Raw genomic sequence first — 6,694 nt, 5'->3', positions numbered from 1 at the left:
GTGCAACACACATGGGGTAACTTTTGAATTCAAAAGGATACAAAAAGGATACACCTTGCATGAATTCGAGTGCCACGCACTGGAGACACGGCCTGCGGTCAAAACGGAGGTCGGTTGAGCGTCGGGGATGCACTTTCTTGCACTTTCTTGAGCTATGAAGACCCAAAACAATTCAAATGGCCTAAACAAGGCTGTGGGAACCCCACCGGCAGAAAGGGGAGGCCACCGGCTGCCATCGGCACAAAAACAATTCTATCGGCACAAAAAAAGTGCCGGCCGGCACAAAACATTGCCGACCGGCAAACAGTTGCTGAATCGGGGCAGTTCTGTCTTTTCACTTCGGGCATTATAAAATAGGGCTTGAAAACCCTATTCTTCACTTTTCCACCGCCGAAAATTCTTGCCCTCTCTCTCTAGAGTGCTTCTCTCTTATTTTTTTGTCCATTTCTTCGCGTTCTACGCTCGTTTCGTCGTCGGATTCGCGATCCTCTTCGCGTTTCGGACATTTTCCACCGATCACATTCTCGTTTCGGTGCCTCGTTCGGCGTTCTCGCCTTCTCGGGGTTTGTTCCCCTCACTTTCCTCTTCATTTCCGTGCCTCTTCACATTCCGGCCTCCCCGGCCATTTCCGACCCTCTCGGGAGTTGACTTTTCAGTTGACTCTTCGTATTCCGGCTCGGTTTTCCCTTTTCCGGCCATTTTCACACTATTCTCTACATGGAGGACGACATTCCACGTGTCGGAACTCCCCCGGACCACGAGATGGATCCCGGGGTCGAGCTCTTACCACTGAGCGAGCGCCCGTTCGACCCGGCGACCTACCGGCCGGCGATCCACGTTCTGCCCCCAGACGGCCTGCGTCAGTTCCGGAGCTTTGAGAGGTACGCGGCCCCTGAGCTACTACTACGCGAGCCTACCTCCCACCTTTCATTCGGCACTCCCGAGGTAACTCTTCATCTTCTGCTTTACTTTCTGCAATGTAGGATACAAAACTGCCATAGTTAGCTGTATTCTTTAATTGCTGAAATCTGATATGCCGTAGACCATAGTTGACTGTAAACATACATACAACTGATATCTGCTCGAGACTGACACATGCACACACACTGCACTAGCCCTGAATCACCCAAACACACGGCACACACTGTATTCTACTGCACACACACTGGTACCCAGTATTTGTCTGAATCTGTCAAACTTGCATACATGCCACATCTATTCTGAAACACCTAAACACGCTGACACAGCACACGTATTTTACTGTAAGCACACCGGCACCCGATATTTGCCTGAAACTGACAAACTTGCATACATGCCATATCTGTCTTTTCAAAACTGCATTTTGAATGTTGTCTTGCCATTGTCATTTTCTGTTTGCAGGAGGGTTCCCATACCATTCGCGGGTATGGGAATACTGGTGCGCGGGAGTGGTATGACGAGCTCCCTGATGCGGTCCAGCGCATCGTGGATCGGGCGGGCTTCGGCACCTTCTGCCGAGGGCTCTCCAGGTTGTCCACCTGCAGACCTCTTCTTGCCGCTCTGGCGGAGAGGTGGTGGGACACCACCGATTCTTTCCACTTTTCTGCTGCGGGGGATATGACGATGACCCCTTATGACTTCTCGATGCTCACAGGCATCGGGGTAGGGGGGGATCCGATCCCCTTCGACACCGACATGGATGAGTGGACCGCCGCTCAGGTCCATCTACTGGGGGAGGCCCCACCGCTAGCTCGTCCAGGCTTCGTCCGATATTCCTGGTTCGAGGCACAGTTCAGGGTCCAGCCCGCACTGGGGGAGGAGACTCAGATGACCGAGGAGGACGTGGAGAGGTATGCCCGCGGCTTCCTCATGTTCCTGTTCGGGACTACTATCTTCGCCGACCGGGCGAACACCGTGCCTCTCTGCCTTCTCAGCGCACTGGTGGACGTCCGGGATATTCTGCACTACGACTGGGGCGGTGCTGCTCTAGCCACCCTGTACGGCTATATGAGCTCGGCTTCTCGCGGCAGCGGCCAGCTGCTCGGAGGTTACTGGCGGGCTTGGGAGGTACATTTCTTCTCCGCTTTTCATTTCTGTCTCGTACTTTCTGTACTCTGTACACTGCACACACTGCGGTCTGCTTTACACTTACTGTATACTGTACACACGGCACACACATACATTCTGCTTTACACTGACTGTACACTGCTCACACTGTACACTGTACACAATACACTGCACAACACACGGCTCTGCCATTTCTGCTTTATTCTGTATATCCTGCTTTATCTGATGGCCATACTGACATCTGTTTTGCAGTTGTGGGTTTACGCCTACTTCCCTAGGCTTGCACCCGTACCAGTCGCGGAGCCTCCTCCGGCTGTTCCCTTCTCGATTCGCTTTGACGGGAGATGCACCCGGCGACCACGGGAGACATTCGGCTTCTTCCGCCGATACTTCGACACCATCACCCCGGCTGAGGTATGCTTTACTTACAGTTCATTTAGGCTTCGCTTTCCCACTGCATATTTCAATAACAGTAGATAACAAACTGTGTGTCACTTTCAGATCACATGGCGGCCATGGGCTTCGCTGCCGTCGGCGATGCGGGGTCGGTTCCCTGGTGCTGAGGAGACCTCGCGTTTCCGGATTCTGCTTGAGGGCCCTGTCTGTCGGGCTTGGTACCTGGGGGAGCGTTTTCTACGCCAGACCCGCGGGTTACCTGAGCAGATAGTCCCGGTTCACCCTCCTGCAGAGATGAGGGAGACCGAGGGGCTGACCCCTGAGCAGCTGGATGATTACTCCATCGGCTGGGAGGAGGCCGGCTTCCGAGGCACCGGCGACTATCAGGAGTACGTGCGGACGTACCTGATGCGCCCCTTGAGCGGTCGTCGAGCAGAGGGGGCCAGGCCTGTAGCATCGGCGGCTGGGGCCGGAGCGGGAGCAGGGGCTGGATCTTCGAGGAGGGCCCGGGTCCGTGGCAGGGGCGGATGCGGGGTGGACGAGGAGCTGGCTGGCCTGCCCTGCCTGCTGTACTGACTTTCCAGGGGCAGGGTGGGTCGACCTATCAGATCCCCTTCGCCCCTCCACCGGCTGGTCATGAGTTCATTGACGTCCCCGACCTTCCGCCGGTATGTATCACTGCACTTCGTACAGTTATTTCATTTCAGTTTACTTGATATTCCACAGAATACTAATGCATCTGATACCTTTGCAGGCTTCTTCTGAGTACACCCGTCAGTCGTTGGCGATGAATGCCTCGATGATGGGGATGCTCCAGCGGACATTTGACCTCCTGGCTGTCTACAGCATACCGGTACGTCCTTCTGACACTGGCCTCAAACCATTCATACACTGCTTTGTATAATCTGATGCACGGCACAACACCCGACATATTGATCTCGCAGCATCTAATACACTGCATACACTGCCTTCTGCACTGTACTCTGTACTGATAAACTGCTCACGGCATTCATACACTGTATTCACACACTGCATTCTGCACTGATAAACTGCCCACGGCATTCATACACTGCATTCAACATTGCATTCTGCACTGATAAACTGTCTACAGTATACTGATGCATTTCACTTTTGTGTACTTTTTCAGCCTCCTTTCCAGATTCCCATGGCAGGAGGTGCTCCAGCTAGACCTGCTGTCCCTGCTCAGGGGAGAGACGAGGAGGGCAGGATATTTCCCCGCACTAGGGGTGGGCGTACTCACGTCGGGAGCAGCTCGCGAGCTCCAGTTCCGGACGATGATGACGACGACGAGGAGTCAGAGGCGGATGCAGGGTCATCGGAGGAGGAGACCGGAGACGGTTCTAGCTCGGGCTCTGACGACGACGCTGACGATGCTCCTGGACCTTCGTCCAGGAAGAGGACCAGGACGGACTGACAGCCCTTCGGAGTGCTTGACACAGATGCAGATTTTTGCTATCTTTTCTTCTTTGTACTTTTCTTTTTGTTGGTAGATAGATTACCTTATACTGCCGCAGGCAGATTTTTGTTTCCAAAACTTGTACACTTGAAAAGATAATGAAATGAAACGGACTTTTTATCTGAAAAAGTGTTTACATTTACACATCTCATGCATTGCATCGCATCTCATCATGTTACACCTCAATGTAAACGGAACTGATTGGTTGTCTGAAAATTGAACACTTGCACTGTAATAATCAGATAACTTGAACAGCCAACAACAAAATACACCCAAGCAACCCACTGCCTGATTCTTGAACACACAGCCCTTACTCTGTTGGGGATTGATCTGCATACAGCCCAAAACACAGCATTCGGTTCATTCTACACACAGCAAACTCTGAACAAACGGTCCAATCTGACAAGACGGAGCTCAAAGACGGAACCGGTTGGAGTCGAAATACGCTCGAATGTAGAGAATGGCACGGCATCCTGAGCATAAATGATTTTTGAAATCAAATGAGGGTTTTTCAAACCGGGATATCGAGCCTACCACTGAATACAGCGGGGAGGACTTAAACAAAGAGGTACACGACCTAAACACAACGAGACACGCTCGGGAGAGACTCAAAACAAAAGACGAGACCGTCAAATGAAAGAGACACGACACACAGACGCGTAAACGAAGATGGGGGACCTCGGACCACGAGGAGCCAGTTCAATCTGGGTATTGTTTCCCACCCTTTCTCATTTGTGATCCTCACATCACTCGACTCTCAAGCTCGGATTTTCTCTCAAAACCCTTTTCCTCTCTTTTCTCTCAACTCACACCTCTCTATTCTTCATTCTCTCATTTTTCATCCCTTCCCGGGGTGATTGATGGATAAATAGCAAGGTGTGGGTTCACGCCCGATGCCGTTAGCTCACAGCTATTCTTCCGGCAGGCAGAGCGCTCTTCTGGCAAGTATGTTGATGACGGGGGAAAGACAGAATGCCTGACTCAACTGTGCCCCTAGTTCATCATTTTAACCATTCTTTCGTTTTTGCTTTCTACTAAAACGGTTTTGATCAAAACGAGAGTCGGATTAACGTACTTGTTCGATTTTTGATTTGAAATCATGCAAGTTAGGCTATGAGCACTGAAAATTTTCCTTTTGGGGTCCAAGACAATGGTCCAGTTTTGGAAAATGAGATAGTTTTCGAGAAAATAGTCAACCTTAGTAAAAATTTTCAAAAACTATTTTTCAAACAGCTGATGCTCAACAAGCATGAAACTTACCCTTCGAGATGCGCAACCTCGGATCGGAGGCAATGGAAAATTGCCCCTGGTTTGAAGGAGGGTGGGAGGCAACGGAAAGTTGCCCCTAGTTTGAATGGCGGCTCGCGGCGGGTGGTGGCAACGGAAAGTTGCCCCTTGTTTGGGATGGTGCCGCAGCAATCCGCAGACAGTCTTCATTGGCGGTGGTTGATCTCTTGGACACAGCGATGACGAAGACGGTTACAACAAATATATGGACACAGTCACCTTGGAAGGTGTTGGCAACTGGACCTTGGGATGAAATCGAAACCATTGCATGGACTGAGACGCTATGAAAGCGTTGGGGGCTGGACTTCATGATGAAGTTGCCTACGTATCCCAAACATGGGAATCAAGCCTTACGTAGTTCCGGTTAAGGTCCACTCGGGTATTTTAACCTTCACTTTTTTTGGCTCTCATTTTTGCCAAGGCGCCCAATGCGGGTTTTCGACCTTGCGAGCTTCTTTTCATTTTCTATTTCTTTTTCTCTTTCTTTTTCTTTTTTTTTCTTTTTCTTCTTTCCTTTTTTCTCTTTTTTTTTTCTTTTTCTTTTCTTTTCAATCTTTCTTTTTGTATTTTTCTCTTGCTCTAACTTTTGCCTGGACCGCCCTTCCGGGTTTTCAGCCCAGCGAGCCTCTCAAAGGGTAAAAGTGTAGCAAGTCCATGCCAAATGGTTTCTTGAAATTGAAGCCTCTCTGTGTCTAGGAGAACGGCTGTTGCACTGATTTGCGGAGAATCCATCAGGGTTACTCTACGAGCTTCTCCCGGCGAGATCTACTCCTTCTGATTCGGCCTTGATGCTTCTCGATAGAAGGCTACCTCAAAACTGGCCACACGGGCCTTTCATGGCGTTTGTCCGTTGAGCTTTCTGAACATTCTGAAAGGGTTCAAACTCGGAAAACAAATAGGTTGAATCTTGAGGCTGAGAGCGATCCTAGGCTGCGCAATCTCAAGAGCGATTCCACACAGGTCTTCGCAGGGCCGCGTAAAATATTTGTTTTTGAAAGTTTTTAAGGAAGCGAGAAGTCGCTCGTGCCGAAGATAGTGTGGAACCAATCTGGATCAGGCCAGGGTCCTTCTCAGTACTCATGCCGACAAGCATGGCTTTATTCATAAAAAGACTTAGCACGCCTCTCTTTCTCTCAAAATGATCAAAATTTTACAAAACCCGAGGAATTCCTTCCTCTTCGTTTTTATCACCGCGGTGTTCAAAAGTTTGTTTTGTTGAAAAACTTAGGTTAATGCAATGAGTTTGGCGCGCAGGAGAGCAGGCGAGATGTACTGTCAGCCCAATCAAATTCTCTGGCACTTATGCTGAAAGCAAGCATGAAGGTTGAGATAGCAACAGCTGTTTCAATCGGCTTTGTTGGTGCAACTGGCCCCTCGGCAGAAACAGACTCAAAACAAAAACAAATAATAACAAAATGGCGTTCGGGACAACAACCCCAGAATCACCTGGTATTATATACAACGGGGACTGACTCGATACAACAAGAC

The 6,694-nt window shown here is 50.1% G+C and overlaps 1 long non-coding RNA gene across 1 annotated transcript; it reads left to right on the top strand.

Annotated features, from left to right (window-relative positions):
- The first annotated feature begins 2,978 nt into the window (after positions 1-2,978).
- LOC145819786 (uncharacterized) lies at positions 2,979-3,706 on the top strand. Its single transcript, XR_014360560.1, has 3 exons — positions 2,979-3,110; positions 3,197-3,295; positions 3,590-3,706. It is a non-coding gene; the product is annotated as an uncharacterized LOC145819786 (long non-coding RNA).
- The last annotated feature ends 2,988 nt before the right edge of the window (positions 3,707-6,694 follow it).

Source organism: Camellia sinensis, chromosome 2, assembly GCF_055761805.1.
Source record: "Camellia sinensis isolate YWXY chromosome 2, ASM5576180v1, whole genome shotgun sequence".
Lineage (NCBI taxonomy): Eukaryota > Viridiplantae > Streptophyta > Magnoliopsida > Ericales > Theaceae > Camellia > Camellia sinensis.
The sequence above is the reverse complement of the archived record's forward strand: the minus strand, read 5'-3'. Positions and strand labels throughout refer to the sequence as shown.